This window comes from Sapajus apella, unplaced genomic scaffold (assembly GCF_009761245.1).
Source record: "Sapajus apella isolate SASKATOON/1434 unplaced genomic scaffold, GSC_monkey_1.0 scaffold76, whole genome shotgun sequence".
In the NCBI taxonomy this organism is placed as follows: domain Eukaryota; kingdom Metazoa; phylum Chordata; class Mammalia; order Primates; family Cebidae; genus Sapajus; species Sapajus apella.
Genome location: NW_022437016.1, coordinates 5,105,757 through 5,127,421, shown reverse-complemented (window position 1 = coordinate 5,127,421; position 21,665 = coordinate 5,105,757). Strand labels below are relative to the sequence as shown.

At 43.3% G+C, this 21,665-nt stretch overlaps 1 long non-coding RNA gene across 1 annotated transcript in view; it reads left to right on the top strand.

The window, feature by feature from the left end:
• The first annotated feature begins 1,090 nt into the window (after positions 1 to 1,090).
• LOC116532359 overlaps positions 1,091 to 21,665 on the top strand; it is a 241,611-nt gene continuing 221,036 nt past the window's right edge. The window contains exons 1-3 of the long non-coding RNA XR_004260836.1: positions 1,091 to 1,160; positions 4,750 to 4,936; positions 5,506 to 5,565. This is a non-coding gene — a long non-coding RNA (uncharacterized LOC116532359). The remainder of the gene's footprint in view (positions 1,161 to 4,749; positions 4,937 to 5,505; positions 5,566 to 21,665) is intronic.

The following is a 21,665-nucleotide window of genomic DNA, read 5'->3' as shown; positions in this document are numbered from 1 at the left end:
GCAAAGACTTGAACAGGCAAGAACTTGAATACAAAAGAGGTATCACAATGGCCAATAATCACGTGAAAGCTGCTCAGCATATTAGCTACCGGAGGAACACAAATCAAATGTCAATGAGATGCTATCCCACACCCACCGGAAAGGCTAAAATTCAAAGGACCGATCATATCTAGAGTTGTCAGGCATCTGGAGCAACTGGAACTCTCATACATTGCTGCACTGCAGCTCCTCATCATATCCCTTTTAAGTTTTTTGACGGCCAAACTCATGTTTTATTCATATTTCTTCCACCTCCTTGCCTGCGCGGTGCCAGTAATAAGTGCTCATGTGTTTTGACTTTCGGTTCCACTCTAGATAAAAAGCCACCAGCACACACAAAAAAGCAGCAGTGACCCTGATGAGAAGAGATGGCCCAAGTAATTTTCCAAAATGGGAATCTAATAGACAGTTTTTGCACCAAACTGCCTGCTTTTCCCTAGGCAAATGTGCAACTCTTCATACTGACTCTGATTCCATGGCCTCAGGAAGCAGCCCAGCACTATGGACTCCTGGGCTCTGGAGTTAGATGATTGCTGGATAGTATCCCATATCAGCCATTTACCAGCTGTGTGACCTTGAAGCAAATGACTCGACCTCTCTGTGCCTTCGTTTTCTCATTTACAGAACAAATAGTAATGGTATCTACTTTATAGGATTGTAGTGAGGATAAGTGAGATGTTAGAAGCAAAACATCTGTCCAACTTTAGGCGCTCAGTAATTTTCAATTCTTTTGCTTTTGAGGCTTCATGAAGTCTTCTAAAGAGGATTTTGTACTTTGCATGATGGTAATCCATTTTGTGGAGAGCAGTTGAGAATTCTTTGCATTTCTTCTGGAAATATCTTTTGTGTACCTTTAAAACTGTCCCTCAATAAAAGCTCTGACAAGCATTGTCCAAGACCGCTACACTTTGTGGCCAGTGGATTTGGAGGTCCTTTCCTCAAGAAAGGCAGGGCTTTGGGGACCCCCAGTGCATTGATTATCTTTATGTCCTATCAGGATTGACAAGACAGTCGATCAGGAAGGAAGCCACAGAAAAGATGAGCTTTTCTGGAGCTGATGATAACCCTCCTTTATCATCAGCTCCTACAGCAAAGGCAGAGAGGCCCTGGAACCGTTACAGGTGGCCCATGCTGAACATATGCTGGAATTGTTTATGTCTTGTAGATAAAAAAGCTGGGAGTAAATATTTGCAGACAGGGAGCCCCGGCATGCTGATACGCTGATGGAATGAGAAATTGTGCATGCATGAATAAGTATGTGTGTGTGTCTGTGTGTGTATTTGAGTGGAGGAGAGAGAGGGGAAAGAGTTTTGTCTCCTCTCTCTGCCTGTAGATGGAGAGATGGTAGGTAAAGTGGAAAGAACCATTCCATGGACTACAGTCAGGTGCCCTCTGGTCTGGCCCCTGCTGTGCCAATTGTCTGATTTACTATACAGGGGGCAAGAAACAGAGACTCCCTCAGGTTAACTAGGGGGAGAACAGTTTATTATCTAGATGAATATGTTCCAATGAGGGGGTTTTACACCCCCTACCAGGGATTTTATAAAGGGCAGTTCTCCTGTACGTACTCTTCTGCCTGCCACCATGTAAAAATACGCCTTCTCTCCTCCTTTGCTTTCCGCCATGATTGTGAAGCTTCCCCAGCCATGTGAAAGTATGAGTCCATTAAACCTCTTTTTCTTTATAAATTACCCAGTCTCAGGTATGTCTTTATTAGCGGCTTGAGAAAAGACTGATACGATGACTCAGAATCCAAAGAAGTTCCAGGCTCTTTGGCAACAGATTTGATTGAACTTGCAGACTCTGGAATCAGATGGCTTCACCTAGAAATGAGGCTCCTGGCTGTAGGAGCTTGGACAGATCCCCGGTTTCTCTAAAACCATAATTTTATCTTCCCCAAGATGAGAATAAATAATATCTCCTTCAGAATGGTGTTGCATAGGATGATGCACATAGAACACTCAGCATAGTGCCCAGTATATAGTAAGAATTTGTATTGTTGCCATTATCATTGTTTTCTTCCTTATTGGATGCAATTAAGGGGACCTTAATTGGACATGCCTGTTTTCCTCATCTTTGCTCTTTATCTCTTCTCAACAGCAGTGGTTTTCAAGTGTTCCCTGGACCAGCAGGGTGCGCATCACCTGAGAAAAAGTCACAGGTGGAGGTCCTCTCCTCGAGAAAGGCTGGGCTTTGAGCATCCTCCAATGCATCCATCACCCTTATGTCCTATTCTGGCTATGCAGAATTCTGTCCAAATCCTCAGGCTCCATCCTCTGTCCTATCAGAATAGAAACTCTGGAGGAGGGCTTAGCAATGTGCACTTTAGCAAGCCTTCTTGGGGATTCTGCTGCACACTGAGGTTTGAGAATCATGGCCCTACACCGAGGCTGCTCATTACCTCCAGTTCATCGCCTCGTAGCCTCTGCTTCCTTGTGGTACATGATGACCCTTCTGATCTGGCTTCTTTCCTTGCCCCTAGAATCTATCCTATACATAGCTTTCTTTTTAAGCATCCTACAATAGTTTCCCATTGCCCTTAGAATAAAACCCAGACTGTAGTCACAGCCCAAAGGCCCTTTGTGATATGGATTCTGCCGCCTCTCCAACTTCCTCTGTCCCTTCTCTCCTTCAATCACTGTCCCCTCCCACACCTTTGCCCTTCCTGGCTATGTGTCTCTGTCACTCAGGCTTGAGTGCAGTGGCATGATCACGGCTCACTGCAGTCTTGACCTCCTGGGCTCACACGGTCCTCCCACCTCAGTCTCCCAAGTGGTTAGAACTACAGGCATGTACCACCACATCCAGCTGATTTATTTTTTGTAGGGACAGAGGTCTCCCCATGTTGGGCAGGCTGGTCTTGAACTCCTGGCCTCAAGTGATCCTCCCGTGTCACCCTCCCAATGTGCTGAGATTACAGGCATGAGCCACTGTGCCCAGCCTTTATCTTGGTTCTTTGTAACATTTAGACCTAAGCTCACCTGTTTCCTCTCAGGAAAGCCTTTCCTTGCCCTCCCTCAAGCTAAAGAAGCCCCACCCCTTCACACTATCAAATACTCTTGTTTCATGACCACCAAACTCTTATTCCTTCCCCATCGTTTCTTGCTTATTTGTTTGTTTACTGATTGTTTTCCCTACTAGACCATAAGGTCCTGGAGAACAAGGGCCTTGCTCACCCTGTTTATATCCAATACGGTTAGAAAAGTACTTGGCACAGAGGTGCTCAGCAAATATTTGTTTGTTGAAATAATGACTAAGAATGAATAGATGGATGAATAAATTAAACACAGCAGAGAGTTCCGGGAGGATAATGCCTGAAAGCTGTCATTTAAGTCCCTTCTAATCCAATGAACTCATACTTCTATAGTTTGTTTAGCTTAGTGATTCACAAGAGGGTGGTCCAGCTCTCCCTGTCTCTGGGGGAATTTGAACATGTGGAGATGTTCTGCAGTTATATGACTGGAGACACTCAGGGCATCAGCATCAGGTGGGTGGGGCTGGGCGGGCAGAACAGCCGACAGTGTGCAGAATCATCCTGTTGGACAACACGTCGTCCCCTGCACGCCTTTCCTAGAAAATGCCAGCTGCATTCCTTGTGAGAAACAACAGTTGAGCCTAATCATTGTATATCATAGTTGTGGGAAGCTGGAGTTCCAGGTATTTCTAAGCTCCCAGCCCCTTACATTTCAGCCCTGGCCTGTGCAATATTTATAGCTTCACTGAAGAAAACTCAAACTGGCTCAGAAATAGTTAATCCTACCTGAGACAGCAGCTATTTTTCTTGTGAGTCTTTATTTTCAGTGACTAATAGGTAAAAGCGACATGAGTTCCCCTGGTCTGTGGAGGCTGTGGCATAAACGATGTCTCCGAGGCCCGTTCCTGTGATTACTGAGCTGGATATGAGCGATAGGATATTTTGAGGAGATAAAAATGTCTGACCAGCTAATAACTACCAGACACTGGCACCAAAACGGGTCAGAGAAAGAGAAGGAAGGGAGACAGAGGGGCAGAATTCACTCAGAGACAGAGAGGCCTGGTGAGGAATTTATGTCAGGCACATACATGTGCACACATGCAACACAGACATTCAGATACGCAGCACAAACACCCACACACAGACATAGAACATAGCCCAGAAACAAGGAACATACCCATAGGTACTCCATATTTTACCCTACAGGGCACAGACTACACACATAAGTACACACAGGCACACAGTATACACTTATGCAGAACACACCCTTCCTAGATGCACCGTGCATCCCCATGCAACACCCAGCAACAACAGAGACACACCTATACTGCAAAGGCATATGAAATGCACCAAACACAACCAGCTCATGCAATAGATGGACACACATATATAACACACACATGCACACAACTCACTCATAGAAACAATATTCATTCTTGCAACATGTACACAAGTAACCACAATGCACAGATACATACAGACACATGTAATATTACACGTGTACTATTCAGAGATGTGTGTATACAAATGTAGGTCCACCTAGCACAGATATAAACACAAGTATAACATGCAAACACACATGTACACTCCACTAAAATACACACATCTTTAAAAGTACACATACAAAGCACAGAACATACACACACCTCTAAGATACACACCCTTAAGAGACAAACAGCACACAGATACATGTGTTTATCCTTTGCTAACAACCGCTTTTAAAAATGAACTCTCAGATCCCTGCTCCAACAAGAGTGGCAATTCCAACAACAACAAATCACACAATATACGAACTCTACAACTGTCAGGTTAAAAAACATCATCATGTAAAGAAAACTAAAGTGTCATGTGACTCTCTTTGACCTTTGTGGAAATTGTTTCATCCTTGCTACAGGAAGAAAATCAGCATTTAGCATGGCTGAGGTGGGGCTTGTTCTTGCTCTTTTTCTGGCTGTGGGAGGAGGGAAGCAGAGAGGAGAAGCCAAGGCTCTTAAAAGGCTGTCGAGATGGTGCTGGCCTCAGCATCAGGTCACCTGGGTTGTGGCTCTACGATCTGATACTTACCTACTGTGTGACCTGGGAGGTGTTGTTCCCCATTTCCAAACCTCAGTTTCTTCATCTGTTAATACCTCATAGGGATATGATAGATAAACTGTAAGAACTAATCCAAATGTGAATTGTGGCCTTGACCTTCTCATATTCCTAAGAATATGAAGAGGAGGAGATGAACCCACCAATGACACTCCAACAAATGCATTCGTTTTTAGTTTGACTCCCTCACATGTCTTTTCTCCAGCCCCAGAAAAACTTCTGCATGGCATGAGTAGCTAGTACAACTGGGCTTGTCCACAAAGAGAGGCTGTAGATTATTTCATTATCTTCATTGAGTATTAAGTATCGGATCCTGTGCCAGGTGATTTACCTGTATCATCCTATTTTAATCTTCACAATAGCCCTTTACAGTGCATTCTGTTATTATTCCCATTTTACAGATGAGGACATTGAGGTGCAGTTTGGTCAAGAGACTTACTTGCTCAAGATCTCCCAAGTCGGTAAATTTTGGAACCAGGATTTAAACCTACTCTGTAGTGGTGTAGAATAATGTCGCTCTCCCCTTTCCCCGTGAAAGTTGGTCATAAAGCTCTAATAAGTTAGTAGGTGAAGTCGGCTTGAAGTCAGAACCCAGGGTGATTGTAAGAAGAGCCCTCTGATTCTGGTATGTTCTCCACTGTGACTCAGGAGCTAGACATCATGGTTTTTAGGCCTCATCCTGGGTGTTTCTTACCTCTCACTTAACACACAGTCTCTATTCAAGTTCGTAGCATACTTTCAACCTTCTTAAGCCCTACCTTCTCCATCTATAACCTTATCTGTCTCTAGGGTCATGAATTGGTCAATATATCACATCAAAAGAATAACGGGTGGCAAGTCATTCTCTAGTTATGTCCTTTCTTGCCACTCTCTATTATCTGTGATTAGAAACTTTGGGTTGATCAATATGCAGTGTTTCTATGAATAATATTGGAGGTTCATGTGAGTATTAAAACTCCTTTTTAGGCATTTAATATTGCCATTTTATACTCTACACAGCAGCATGGCTGTGACTGAGAAACAAGAGCTTAGAGTCAGGCTTTCTGGGTTCAGATCCTGGCCCTGGACCTCTAGGTAACCTTGAATGTATTACTTCGCTTTTGTGTATCTCAGCTTATTTTTACATATAATGGGTTTATTCACAGTACAGAGACTTTTGGAAGTGGTTGTATATTCTAAACTTAATATTTGTAAAGTGCTTTAAATAAGATCTGGCATGTAAACGTTAGCTCTCATCATCATCAATGTGGGCCTGCAGCTTTTTATGCTGTTTCAATTTGACTATGCTCTTTGTTTTACATTTCAACTTCTTCAGGTTTGGGTCTTGGCTTCCTTGATTACCATCCCTGATATCTAATGTTCTGAAAATAACAGGATGTCCCAGGCTTACCTTGGTTTTCTCTGTGTCAGGATTCAGCACAAGCTATCCTCTAGGGAGCTGTCCTGACGCCTTTTAGTTAAGGGCAATGAGGTAAATGTAGACATCAGAGGTGCACATTTGCCTACTACCTCTGGTGATAGACATGTGGCACCAGAGGTGGCATGGTTGATTTTAATGACAAGGTACACAGGAACCTTTCAGATGCCCAAACAAATGCTGCTGTTTCCCAATTAATTATTCTTCCTGAGGTCCTTTTTCACCTCGCTCCAATCAAAGAGCTTCAATTTCTATTCTCTTTGCTTTTTCTGAGTTACCAATTTCTCTTCTCTTTCATTTACAAAATCCTCCCAACCAGCTTTGATAGATGATGCTGCATTTTGTCACAGCAAAACTTCTGTTTAAATTACTGCATAATCCAAAGATTTAGAAACCTAGATATGTTTCTTTGATCACATTAGATCTTATCCAAATATAGCTTTGGTGGAAAATTCGCTGTACTCTTAGTCATCCACTGTACTATCCTTATCTTCAGTGAGAAGCAATGTGGTCTGGCAAGAGTATGTGGGCACCATTGCCATGGGAAGAACTTCAGATTGTGTGTGTTTGTGTACATGCGTGTGTGTGTGTGTGCATACATACTGTAGGTCAAAAAAAGTCCAATACTAAAAATCCAAGAGGGTTCAGACTCATAGGTTTTGCCTCAAAAGAGGTAAACCAACATCTGCCCACCCCAGGATGGTATGCAAGAGTTAAGAAATGTGGGATTTCCAGGTTCATCAATAGATTGCTTACTATCAAATTTAATTCTTTTCTTTCCTGTTTTCTTGATACCAGCTCCACAGCTCATGTATTTGTCACAGACCCTTTTATGTTGAACTCCAACTTCTTAGAAACTCTTGTACACAGGCAGATACCCATTGTCTCAAGTTTCAAATACCCTAAGACCACCTTGGAGAAGTTAAGAATACTAAGACATCTAAACAAATTGATAAAAAGATTATTAAAAAATAGACATCAGACTGTGTACAATGGCTCATGCCTGTAACCTCAGCACCTTGGGAGGCCGAAGCAGGTGGATCACTTGAGGTCAGGAGTTCAAGACCAGCTTGGCCAACATGGTGAAGCCTTGTGTCTACTAAAAATACAAAAAGTAGCCAGGGCATGGTTGCAGGTGCTTGTAATCCCAGCTACTCTGGAGGCTGAGGCAGAAGAATCTCTTGAACCCAGGAGGTGGAAGCTGCAGTGAGCCAAGATCACACCACTGCAGTCCAGCCTGGGTGACAGAGCAAGATTCGTCTCAAAAACAACAAAAAAATAGACATCATACTGGATGCTGGAGAACATCACTGTCTTTTTCTCTGAGTTTCAGTTTCCCTCTAAGTCTCAGTTTCTTTATCTGTGAAAATTAGGACAACATTTACCTCAGTGGGTCATTGTGAGAATTAAGTGAGAGGAACTGGGTCAGGATTTATATGTCCAGGCTCATGTTTCTGAAGGTGCATCTGGAGCCAGACTGAGCAGGGCTTTAAAGGAAAGGATAGGAAGTTTAGAATTATATTCTATAGATGATGGGGAATGATATTCACTCTCTCATGAATTATTTCACTCAACTTCTATTCATGGCAAAGATAATGATGAATAAAGTAAATTAGATTCATGTACTTTTGGAGCTTAGAATTTTTAATGTGTGACAGATGTAATTATATAATCACACAAATAAATATATAAATTGGTAGCATTTAAGATAAGGAGGGGCTGATGTAGATGGGGGAGAAATTGAGAAAGGCTTTCTTGAAGCAGCAGCAGTGGTGCTGAGACACGAAAGGGGTAGGGACTCATTCTGGGCAGAGCAAACAAGATATACAGAAGTCTTCATGAGGCAATAGGGAGCATGGCTCATTAATAAAAAGGGCGAGGATGGGTAGAGCCTGTGATGAAGGAAAAAAGTTGTATGGAATAAGGCTGGAGAGATAGATGGGGGCCAGATCAGGCAGCACTTTGCAAGACATTGCAGAATTTTGGCCTTTTCATTAAGAGCAGTGGGACACATTGGATGGGTTTTAAGCAGGGAAATGGCAAGCTTATATTTGTTTTATACCAGGATCTCTTTTGCGGCTGAGAAGATTGGCTCAGAGCAAGTAGGGAAGATGGAGATCGTGGGAGGTAATTGTGGTAGTCCAGGGGAAAGAAAAATGGTTCCACCTATGGCCATAATGGTAAAGCTAGAAAGAAAGGGATGGCTTCAGCATATATTTAGGAGATAAAATTGGCACTGTTGGAATAGACACTGAGGTGGCGATGAGGGAGAAGAAGGTATTGAGGATGACTCCCAAGCTTTCTCCCTGTCAGAAGACTAGTGGCAGTGTTTACTGACACTTTAAAGATAGAGGATTAGCGAATGCCGTTTACCACTCTCCTTGAGACAGACTTTTCTTACTCTGTAGCTGTCCTGTGGGAATTTGTTGTGTCTCTATACCTATATTTCTTCTCCTTTCTAGTGTCCTCTGTGGTTCTGGGCTCACAAGAGGGCATCTGGCAAGGGCACAGAATTGCAGAGTGAGGGATACCTCAGGCAGCAACCATTCCACCACCATCATTTTATAAAGAGATAAAGAGATCTGTGACTGATGACCCCAGAGTGAGGGAGCCACAGGGATGGCTTACAACTTTTTAGGCCTAGGTCCTTTTCATTGCTTCTGCTGCTATGTACCCTTTGGTAGATGAAGAGCATGTAATGAAGAGCTACCAATTGCAACCCTCTTATTCAAAACCCCTCAATACTTACTGTAATCCAATTAAAGACTTTATTCTTTGAGGATGCCCTCACTTCTGGCATTCAAATTACTTGTAAGGATTAACTGAGTTAATACAGATAAAATATTTAGAAAATGCCTGGGATAGCCAAAACACTATGTAAGCTTTTGCTTCTGGTATGTTCTCACCCTACATGGCCCCATAACAGAGATCCCCAGTATCCATTCTCCTCCTTTCTTTTAATAACACAACAACCCTTCCTGCCAAGTTTGGTTGGGTACATGGCCGCCTAAGCAGTCACTATGTTTCCCAGCTTCCCTTGCAGCTAGGTGTGGACATATGACTAGGTTCAGGTCAATGGAGGGTACATGAAAGGAAGGTGAGTGTCTTTCTCATTTCTAGAAGATTCAAGTCCATTTCCTAAAAGGCAAACCTGCCTGCCCTGAACTCTGGGCCCTTATTATTCTCTGGCTTAGATATGGCAACAATTGGGACAGCTGCCTTGGAGTAGGGATGGAAGCCCCATGTTGACTGTAGGGCTGATCTGGAAGCCTGAGTCACTAGGTGACCATGTATATCAGAGCTGCTCCTTCCCCCGCCTGCTGAAATCCTGGGACACTCACCACAGATTACTCCTGTGTGGAAGGAACAAACTGTTCCCTTATGTAAGCCTGCATTTTGGAAGTCTCTTTGTAACAGTAGCTTAACCTGAACACAACAGATACAGCCCTACCTACGTTTCCTCTCATGACTGCCTTTTACTTACTCTGTGCCCTGGCCATACTACTATTACACTACTGTTATTGCTGTTTCTTTTAGCATTGGCTTTTCTTCCTCCAGGCTTTTACTCATGCTGTTTCCACACTGTAATGTCTCTTTAATACACATATAAATGTCTCAAGAGTGTTGCCTAAAGAAAAGCACGAGGGCTTTGCGATTAGACAGGAATGAATTTGAAACCTGTCTCTGAAACTTTCCAGAGTGCAATGCCTTTCAACTCCCTGAATGCCAGTTTCCTCATCTGCAAAATGGGTCTACTGATACTTATCTTATGGAGAAGTTTATGATGATTGATGTGAAGTGCATGTACATCGTCTGGTTCTCAAGCTGGAGACTACTATCACTATTGTCACCTAGCAGCCAAGTCCCAGCTTGGATGGCATTCACTCTGGGGAATTTGGAAGTTTTCCAAATTTCCTTCATGATATGAATCCTGGGGTGCTTGTTAAACATGCAGCTTCCCCAGCTCCTTCCCTGGCCCCTTTCTTAGAGATTCTTAGAATGTGGGTTATGGTTGATGAATTTGTATTAACAAGCCTCTTGAGTGATTCTGATCATCAGTGAAGCTGGGGAAACTGACCCTGTTTCCCTAGCTGGAAGCAGCTGTCTTTCTCCTTTGATGTAGCTGAGCACTTTTTGTATTCTTCTGTTTCATCCATTTTTCCTTTGCATTATTATTTTTGTAATATACACATCTTTATCTCCACTAATAATAGTCACTACGTACAGAGTGCTCATTAGGTGCCAGACACTATGTGAAGTACTTTACATACATTATCTTACCTAATCCCCTAACCTCCTTTTCATCAGCTACTAAATTGAGAAAATAGTAACAGCTACTTTATATTGTGCCTTTAAAATGTACCAGGTATGAAGCAAGGCATCTTTCATGCATTGCTCACAGAAGCCTTCCAGGATGGGAATTAGGATCCCGATTTTACTGGAGAAGTAGCTAGGTTTAGAGAGGCAAAGTGACTTTTCCAAAGACACACAGCCTGAAGGTGGAAGAGAGAGAGAGAGAGCTAATCAAAGGCAGATGGTAAGAGCTGGATAAGTCTGACTTCTGCAGGGAGAACATAACTTCTCTCGCAAGTTGATGCCACTCAAAATAACTCCATAGACCATCCCCACCCAGAGGGGGCAACCAAAGAGAGATAATTTATTGCCTTCCTTCTTGCAGTTCTGGAAATGCAGACAGCTGCAGCACCCATCTGGGCACCTGGAGAAGGGGAATGGGAGAAGGGAAGGCAGCCTCTATATACTTTTTGTTGATCAGGGTTGGATGTAATAAGGATGGCTTCTCTTGCAGTATAAGGGGTCAAGAGTCACCTCCATTTCACCACCCGAAATGCCTTTAGGAGCCTAGATTATTCATAACTTCTTCATATGATTCAAATGGTTTCTAGTTAATGAATCATTTATTAATTAAATATTTACTAACCCTACAAAGAGATGAACTGGGTGCAGATTTTGCCCTCAAGAAGCATAGGAGAAGAGTTAACTATTACTCCTGTTTCAGTTAAGGAAAGTGAGCAAAAAAAAAAAAAAATCAAATGTTCTACTTCCTCATCATCCTCATCATTTTTTTTTTGATTATGTCACAAGGGTATGAATGTCAGCTCTGTACTCAGAACATCAAAAAGACCTTGACTGTTCCTTCCATACTTCACCTCTTCTACTAATTGATGTTTGAGAATTCTCTATCCCTCAATCCCCAGGGAATCAGCCCTTTATTTTTGAGGGAGGTAGAATTGCTGTAGGATTATTCTATACTGTAAATAAATGCAATCCAAAACTGTCAATGTATGCAGAATCTGGAATTGAGGAGCCCTGTCAGTCCTATATGAGCAAAGAGAATAATTGATCAGTGACAACCTTCTCTGAAAAACATTTCACATCCTAAAAGATACTCATCATTTACATATGAACTGGCAATTTGGAGTTTCTGAGCACTTCATGCCCATTATCCTGTTGAGCCACCCAGAAGTCTAGTGAGATAGATTAGGAGCGAAAGACTCAGAGAGGTTTGATACCTTACACGTCTTATGCAGTCTGGGGCCCTGACTCAAAATTCATTGCTCTATTCACTAGACCAAGCTGCTACTCTAATCAAATCACCCTTCAGATTTCTATTTGCTTGACTGAAAACCCCCCATTTTTCATACGAACATTTTCCCCTGCTTTCAATCATCTCTGATGTGGGGTAGAAATGCAGCTATATTAAAGAATGATTCCATCACATTGTGGAGCAGAAGCATAGCAAGAGATGAAGTGTTTCTAGTTGAGAGCTCCCCATTCTTCCAAGTTAGTGCCAAGTACAAGGGTCTTCTTGTACCATAGTGGAGGAGAATATCCCAAAGAGCAGATCTCCTAGGTGACCAACCTCCAAACTGTCTTGGTAATTAGAGTCACCAGAAGCCATTGGTTCTCAGGAAGCATCCCACGTTCATGTCAAACAGATGGCAGGTAAGTTTGGAAATAGTTCTTTCCAGGATTTTCCCTGCAACCAGATTCTAAGAGCCAAGACAGCTGAGTCATTATCTCATCAATTTGGCCTGTGTTGACTGCCAATTGGGGTAACTCAGGATTAGGATTCAAGTCATATCTGGTAGATCAGTGGGCCAAGGAATGTCTGGAAGGTAAATACAGGGCATCAAAGATGATGAGGTTAGCTAAGTGAGGACACTTCAGACATGGGATGGCAAGAGAGCAAGGCAGTGAGTTTCTCTTCTGGTACAGACACAGTTCGGCTTTTGTTCTGTTTTACTTGCTTGGTGGGTGGGTTGAAGAGGCAGGTGGGCCCCATAATCAGTTCATGAAGTACCTTGGAGGTACAAGGAACTATCACTTAATATTTCTCACTTTTGTTTTCATTAATCTATCACAGGTAACAGATAAATGTTTCCTGCCCCTAAAAGTGTCCCAGCTTTCTCCCTGATCCACTCCCTTTAATTGCATATGTTCTTCATGAGGTTCTAGCATGCCTAAACTTCTCCAATACCTGATCAGGATCAGTTCTCAGCAACAGATCTTGTTGTTAAACACAGAGTATAAAAGGCCCTTACAAATAATGATGTGGTCTTAGCATTTTGCTGGTAGGTAGGGTTCCGTGTCTCAGGGCTCCTGGGACAAAGTTTACATCTGTGGTCCTGGTGTCTCCTTAATTCATAGTACCCCTTTTCACTTTCAGTAGTATTGCAGTTTGGATCATAAAGTATGGGGCCCTGTATTGATCGGTAAACGTGGGTACAGAAAGGGTTAAGTGTTCTGTTTGAGGCACAAAGTGGATTGGTGACAGCTGGGATGGGAACCATTGCTCTTCCTCCCAGGCTAAGGCTGCCTGCTCCTGGGTACCCTTTCTTAGGTATTCACTTATTTACACTTTGCCTCATTGCAGAGAGGATTTGAGGCCTGTCACTCCCCCACAAAGTTTAATACCTTGTCATTATCATTTACCACCTTCGAATCATAGAAGTTTAGAGCTTCCCCTCGTAAAACCAACTTGGAATGTGGTATGCTTGTATATCAGGAACATACATTAATTCCAACCTTTCTGGGGATGTAAAAGTTTTTCCGGAAAAGCCATTCTTTATTTTAGAGTTTTTCAATGACTTTAGACAGAAGCAATAATGCTCTTAGCAGGATTATAGCTACTGGAAGGCATTTCAGAGGCATCTGGAGCACCATTAAGAGCACAGGATAGGGAAATAGAATTTTCCCGGCTTAAGTCACAGCATTATCATTTATTAGATATGTTAACTGGAGCAAGTTTTATCACCAACCTGAGCCTTGACTTTGTTATCTGCAAAATGGGATGTCTAGTTGCAGCTAACATTTTTTAGATACATAGTAGGTGCCTGGTTATAGCAGTTAAATGTTTTATATACATCATTTATTTTTACCCTTAGAGCAACTCCAGGAAATAGGCACCAGTAGGAACTCCAGCTTAGGGACAAGGAAACTGAGATCCAGAGTGGTTAATTAACTTGCTTAATGCCACACAGCAAATGAGTGGCAGAGCTGGGATTTTAATCCAGGCAGAGTCATTGATTCTCACTATAACCCATAGGATTACTCTAGCAATCAATGGAAATGACACCAGCAATAGGCATGACTAGAGCTTTTGAGCACTGACTATGTGCAAGCACCATGCTACTCATTTTATGTGCATTAACCTATTTGATCCTCAGGCTAAATCAATGAGGTAAATACCTCTTAGTGTATGATAGGTACTCAATATATAGAAAGTCCTTTGATCTTATCCTACGTTTTCAGTTTCTAGAGGTAGAAACTGAGGCCCAGAGAAGGCATGTGATCTAACTTCCCCAAACCCTATAGCAAGGAATCAAAGCTGGGATAGGAATCCAGGTCATAACTCCATCTAGGGTGATATTACTCTATCAGGAGCAGAGTTCACCTCTGCAGAGATGAGTAGCAGGGGGGTCCTGGGAGGTGGCATGGCCACTCCTTTTGGCCTTCATTAGCTCCTATGACCCCACCTGCACTGATCCCACCATTATCCCCATGTGCTCTTCCTTATGGTCATTCTTGATGCTTAGTGTTCCTAGGCAGACCACACACTCCATGCCTCCAGCTCTTGTTCCTGCTATGTTTCCAGTCTGGAATACTGTTCTTGGCTTTGCGCATATGGGAAATCCTTGTTCTTTCTTCTAGAATCAGCTTATCTGCAGAACCCTTTCTAACACTCTGCTGTTCTTGCTCTTCCACCCCAGGCAGAATGAATACCCTCTTTGTACAATTCTGTGGTACCAATATCATAGAGCAGCAAAGTGGTTAGGCTGGGTTTGAGTGGCTCTGTCCCCTTAGGTAAGTCATTTAACTTCTCTCTGCCTCAGTTTTCTCATCCATACAAAGGGGGCACTTTAATTTACAGTTTTAACTGTATCTTCCTCCTATGGTTGTTGTGAGGATGAAGGAAAACATTCTGTGTCAAGTGCCTGGAACATAGTAAATGCACAATAAGGAGGAGAGGCTGTTGTTACTCTCTGTGTTCATCTCTTCTGCCAGGCAGTGAACTCTTTCAAGGTAGGGAATGTGCCCTTTCCCCTTTGTCCTCAACATTTAATATGAGTCATTATCTCATCAAGTTGGCCGGTGTTGACTGCCGATTGGGGTAATATTTAATAATATTTAGTATTTTAATATGTTTATTGAACACTGTATGTGCGCATACTAGGCATGGGTCACTTGACTATGTTTCATCCTCACAACAATTTTAAATGGTAGGCATTATTACGTTCACTTATAAACACCAATAGTAAGGCTCAGAGAGGCTGTTCAAGATCTCATAGCAAGCAAATGAGAGTGCCAACCTAGTACATGGTAGCCATCTCTAAGGACTGAATGTAAATTTGGTTTCTACCCAGAAGTGTGTACCTCTCAAATGCTGGTGGAGAGGGGGAAAAAGCCTGGACTGGTGCAGAAAGTTTTCCCCAGAGGTAATCAAATGAATAATAGTCATTCATTCATGTATTTATTCACACATTCAACACATATTCATTAAGTGGCTAGTATTTGCCTGGCCCTGGGAATATAGTGGAGGTCAACAAGACAGATAAGGTCCTACTCCTCAATCTTATGATCTGTTGAATGAAAATGGACACAATAGGCACATATCAGTTGGCCAAGCCATCCCCAGAATTTAATGATTTAAATGACATCCATTTATTTAGCTCACAGTTTTGTGGGTTGGCCGAGAACTTCCGGTCTAGGGGTTCTGCTGGGCCTACTTACGCATACCTGGTCGGCTGGCCAGTTGGCTGGCAGCTGAATGAGCCAGGATGGCATCACACATGCCTGACAATTTGCACAGTGTTGTCTGGGGAGTCAGGCTGACTGGGTCATGTGTCTCTCATCCTCCAGCAGGCTAGCCTGGGTTTCTTCAGACAGTGATCCCACTGTCCCAAAAGCAGCAAGAAAAAGCAAGTTCCAATATGCAAACACTGTCCAAGTCCTTGTTAGCATCATGTCTGCTATTGTCCTATTGGCCAAGGAAAACCTCATGGCTGTGCTCAGAATCAGTGTGACAGGGGACTACTCATGAGTACAGATATGGGGGTGGTGAGGGGGGAGGAAGGATTGGGCCCGTTTTTGCAATCCTATTGATGACATTACCAAGGATATTTCCTAAAACCTGTCACTTCTCTCTGTTGTCCCCAACACCTCCCCTGGAGCCCAACCTGCCATGTTATTTTGTCTAGCTCCTTATTTCTTCCGCTGCTTTGACCCAGCCTGTTCTCAGCTCAGTGGTTAGAGTAGCCTTTGCAAATCATAAGCCTTGCATGTCATTCCTCTGCTTGAAATCCCTCAATGGCCACCTTTGTTCTAAAGATAAAGACCAATGGGCCGGGCGCAGTGGCTCATGCCTGTAATCTCAGCACTTGGGGAGGCTGCGGTGGGTGGATTACCTGAGGTTAGGAGTTCTAGACCAGCATGATCAACATGGAGAAACCCCCTCTCTACTAAAAATACAAAACTAGCTGGGTGTGGTGGTGCATGCCTGTAATCCCAGCTACTTGGGAGGCTGAGGCAGGAGAATTCCTTTAACCCGGAGGCAGAGATTACGGTGAGCCAAGATCACAAGATTGCCTGGGCAATAAGAGTGAAACTCCATCTCAAAAAATAAAAATAAAAATAAAAAATAAAAAAACTCAATGGACTTATAGTGGCAGTAAGCCTGCATGATCTCCCCATGCCTGAATCATCAAGCTTGTTCCCTTACCCTACGCCCCAGCCCACCTTCTTGCTCTCTGGGGTCCAGAAATTCTGGTGTCCTTCCAGCTCTTGAAGTGCTTGTGCCCTTTCTGGCTCCAGAGATTTTTTTTCATGCTGCTGCTTTTTCCTAGAAGGCTTTTCTCCATCCTCACCCGTTTGACCCCTATTCATCATCCTTCAGTTTTCAGAACTAATGTCACCTCCTTGGGGAGTATCCTCTGACTCCCACATAGGTCACGCCTGAGTTACATGCTTTTCTATAGCATGTATTCTCCCTCTGAAGCAGGTGCCCTGGTCATAATTCTGCATGTGCTTGGTTATTTGGTCATGTCTGTCTCCTTTTCTAGACTTTAAATCCCAGGAGAGAGAAAGAGTCTGTTTGGCTTGCCATGGTATCCACAGAATCTAGTACAGGGTCTGGTACACAGTAGGCACTCACTCGTTAGCCTTTTAATGAAGACGGCTTAGGCACCTCCCACGTTGCCGCTCTCACCTCCCTCTCGCCTCTCCTCTGTGCTTCTGTGGAATTTGTCAGCAAGAGAGCCGAGAATTTGTCCTGAATTTTAAACAACATTTGATTCCAAAATGGGGAGATTTAGCAGACAAAGCTCTTTCCTTTATCTTTTTTTTTTTTCTTTTTTTAAACTAAGGCTGAGATACCGCTCACCCTCTGGGGACATTTCCACCCCCCTCTCTCCCCACAAAATGGGCGCTGTGAACTGCTCTCTCGGAAATCTTGTGAAAAGGGCAGGGTATTGGAATTTGAGACAAAGGGAAGAAAAATGAGCTGGCTTGAAAAGTCTGCCGGCATCATAATGAGCAAGATTATTCTGGGAAATGCAGGAGTCTGCTGTAAAAGGCCCTAGTAAGAGGCAGTTTATAACTAGCTTTGGGTCAGACACACAGCCCACTCGCACACACAGACACAGCCATGCAGCCAGCCTCCCCCCACCAGCCGTGGTCAGCCGTCTTACTCTAAGTTGGGAAATTCAGCGTCAGCATGGCTGGACAGCTCTTCTGATGGGAGAAAGGGCAAGAGAGCCAAGTCTTGAGTTAAGGTTACCTGGTTTCACCTGGTGCTACCAAATGCAGGTATCGGGCTCTAGTTTTCTTGCTGCTCAAATACTTCCAATCTGTAGGTCTACCTTATGTGAGTCAGAGGAAGGTAGTTCAGTGGGGTCAGAATCCACTGAATTCAGCCCAGGGATCTGTATTTCAGTTTCAGTGCTGCTGCCGACATGCTGTGTGTTCTCAAACATGTCACTCTCAGTTTCTTGCTTCTGTTTCTTCACCTTTAATAATATTTAGTATTTTAATATTGATGTTTATTGAACACTTGTACATGTACGTATTAGGCACAGGTACTTTGACTATGTTTCATCCTCACAACAATTTTAAATGGCAGGCATTATTTTCACCTATAAACACCAATGGTGAGGCTCAGAGAGGCTGTTCAAGATCTCAGAGCAAGCAAGAGTGCCAAGATCTTAAACCCAGGGCTGCATGGTTTCAAAGCTAGAGCTCATGAACCATTGTGGAGGCTTTGGGTCCCCAAATGACTCATCCTCATTGCTCACCTTCTTAAGCAAAATTCCAGCAGATCACTGGGGACATTCCGACACATACTTGGATTATTTTAATGATCTGGAAATTATACCATTTGATTGGCACAACAGTTGATACTAGTGTTGTCTATGTTTTACAGATAAGAAAACAGAGGCTCAAATAAGTTAAGGGACTTCCCTCAAGGTTTCATAGGACAGCCAAGATACAAACCTGTTTCTGTCTTACCCTAGAGATTATTTTGTTTCATCCATACCCTGTGCTTTAAAATAAGGGGGTTGAGCCAGAGAACTAAGGTCCTCTGGGTGACATTGCATGACCAGCAGGTAAGCATAGTATACTTAAGAGTCTAGACACACCTGCAATCCCAATGCTTTGGGAAGCTGAGGCTGGCGGATCACTTGAGCCCATGAGTTTGAGACCAGCCTGGGCAACATGGCAAAAACCCATCTCTACAAAATATACAAAAATTAGCCAGGCATGTTGGTGTGGGCCTGTGGCCTCGGCTACTCAGGGGACTGCAGTGGGAGGATTGTCTGAGCCTACGAGGTTGAAGTTGCAGCCCATGAGGATGAGTCATGGTCACCTCACTGCACTCCAGCCTGGGTGACAGAAAGAGATCCTATCTCAAAAAATCCCAAAACAAAAAAAAGTCTGGACAGGGCTGAACTCCTCAAAAGATGCAGCATTCTCTGAACTCTAGCTAGGGAGAAGCAAGTGAGGCACTCACTTCAGGAGCAGAATTTAAGGGGGCACCACAAAAACCTCAGTCATTAAGATAAATAATATGTAATTTAACATTTAAAAACCCTTGAAATCGATGTGAAAAATACCCAGATTATTGAAGAGAGAATCAGACCCTGTACTTGGTAACTTATTTCTCTTGCTTCCCCTTAGCCCTGGTCCAGCACAGGAGGTGGCCTTGTGCTCCAAGGTCTGGCTGCTGATCATGAACTCCTGTGGCCTATGGTGGGGAGGGAGGGCCCCTCTGTCTGTGACCAGAGGAGAGACAGCCCTAGCTACAGAAGACTGGACTTCTGAGTTGATCTGGCATAGGCTGCCATTGGAGGGTGATAGATAGGAATGGGAAGACATGAACTTGGAGACCTAATGGCACTCAATCTGTACCCTTCTTCCTTGGAACAATGGGTAGATGAACAAAAATGTCTATCCTCTCTGGACCACAAGGTAAATACCCTGTGCCCTCAGAGAGTACAGTAGCCCTAGTGGTCTTAACTTTTAGGGTTTTTGTTTTACCCGAGAGTCATAAAGATGTTGAACTTGTTGCCCAGGAAAAAAATGCCCCTGCATCAACACATAAAACATCTGCGCATGAGTTCAACAAACTCAAGGATATCCTGAACCCATAAATTGAATTCTAATAAACCTCACTTAAAGAGTTTTGGTAAAGTGAGAAGTGCATTGTATTTGGACAGAGAAAACCAGAATTCACCAATAGCAATCTAAGCAGGTCACTTTACCCGCCGAACCTGTTTCCTCAGCTGGAAAACAGGGGTGGAAGTAATACATCTGCCTGCTCAGAGTATTATGAGGTTCAAACAAGTTAATAGAAGTCAAAATACAATGTAAACTGCAAAATGCTTTCCTCTCAGGGGGATGTTTAGTTTAACCATTATTGTTATTTCAGTGGATCTTTAGAAAGTTGGCTGGACCTTATTTTATTCTTTTTCATGGCTGTGTAGTATCCTGTGGGGGGGTATATGTATCGCTTTTTTTTTTTTTGAGATGGAGTCTCACTCTTGTCGCCCAGGTTGGAGTGCAGTGGCATGAGCTCAATTCACTGCAACCTCTGCCTCCCAGGTTCAAGTGATTCTCCTGCCTCAGACTCCCAAGTAACTGGGATTACAGGCATGTGCTACTACACCAAGCTAATTTTTGTATTTTTAATAGAGACCAGGTTTCACCATGTTGGCCAGGCTGGTCTGAACTCCTGACCTCAGGTGATACAATCACCTTGACTTCCCAAAGTGCTAGGATTACAGGCATGAGCCACCATGCCTGGCCACACATTTCCTTTATACAAGTCATTGTTTGTGAGTTCCTAACTTGATCCCATATCTTTGCTATAGTGAATAGCTCAGTGATGAACATATAAGTGCATGTATCTTTTTGGTATAATGATTTATTTCCCTTTGGGTATGTGTCTAGTAGTAATGGTAGTGCTGGGTCCAATGGTAGGTCTGTTGTAAATTCTTTGGAGCTTATAATCCTAAGTGAATTGGCATGTTCTCATGTATAATGAGAGCTAAACATTGAACACACATAGACACAAACCTGAGGACAATACACACTGAGGATTATTAGAGGAGGCATGGTTTGAAAAATTCCCTGTTAGGTACTATGCCCACTACCTGGGTGTAATATCCCCATGTAAAAATCCCACACATGTACCCCCCGTATCTAAAATAAAAGTTGAAATTAAAAAAAAAAAATGGCTGATTTAAGAATCTATTGCCCTGGAAGGCAGGAAGGAGCTTCTTCTGTGGTGGGTCGGGTAAATTTGGCCTGGCTGGCTCTAAGGCTCTGGGCTTGGCCCCCCTCTGTCTGTTCCTGACCCCTTTCGCCAATCACCCCAAGCCCCTTGGAGAGCTCTTTCATGCAGACACACACCCCTCTCCCTGAAGATTAGTCACAGTAGCAGATAAAGAGGGTTGAGTGAGTTAGGGAGGCCACAAATGAGTTCCCATTAGCTCCATCTGCATGTCTCTAGTGGAAGGGGTTGGTAAACAGTTCACACTTATCTTGCTCCTCAGTATTTAGCTGATTTCCATAATGAGCTCCATTGAACTGCGAGGCCCCAGAGGTGTCCCAGGGCTTCCAAAATGCACTGTGCTCTGTAACTCTGATTTATGAAGAGGCGAAGGCAACTAGGCTAACAAAGCAGAAAGGCACCATCAATGCATAGGCACAGCATCTGGGGGCAGAGAGGTCTCAGTCCCTAGGTCCCAGACTAGGAATACTGAAGCACCCAGGGCTTTGGCAGATTCTGGTGGGGAAGATGCGGCTGCTGGGATCCTGCAATAGCCTTTCCTAGGCACAAGGGGAGAGGAACTGAGTTGAGGTACCAGCACATATCAGTTGGTAAGGGATAGGTCATAGGATCTGACCTGAATTCTGTTAACCTTTTTGCAGTTTTTCAAGGGCAAATGACATAAACTAGGCAATGTGCTCTGATTCCTTCGGCAGCAATAACTCATTTCCCAGCCAGCTTAACTGTAGCAGATGGGGCAGACTTAGAAAGTAAAGGCAAAGTACACTTGTTCCAGGTATTTACTATTCATCTACTTTTTTCCCTTTCTTTCCTTTCCTTTCTCTTTTTTCCTTTTT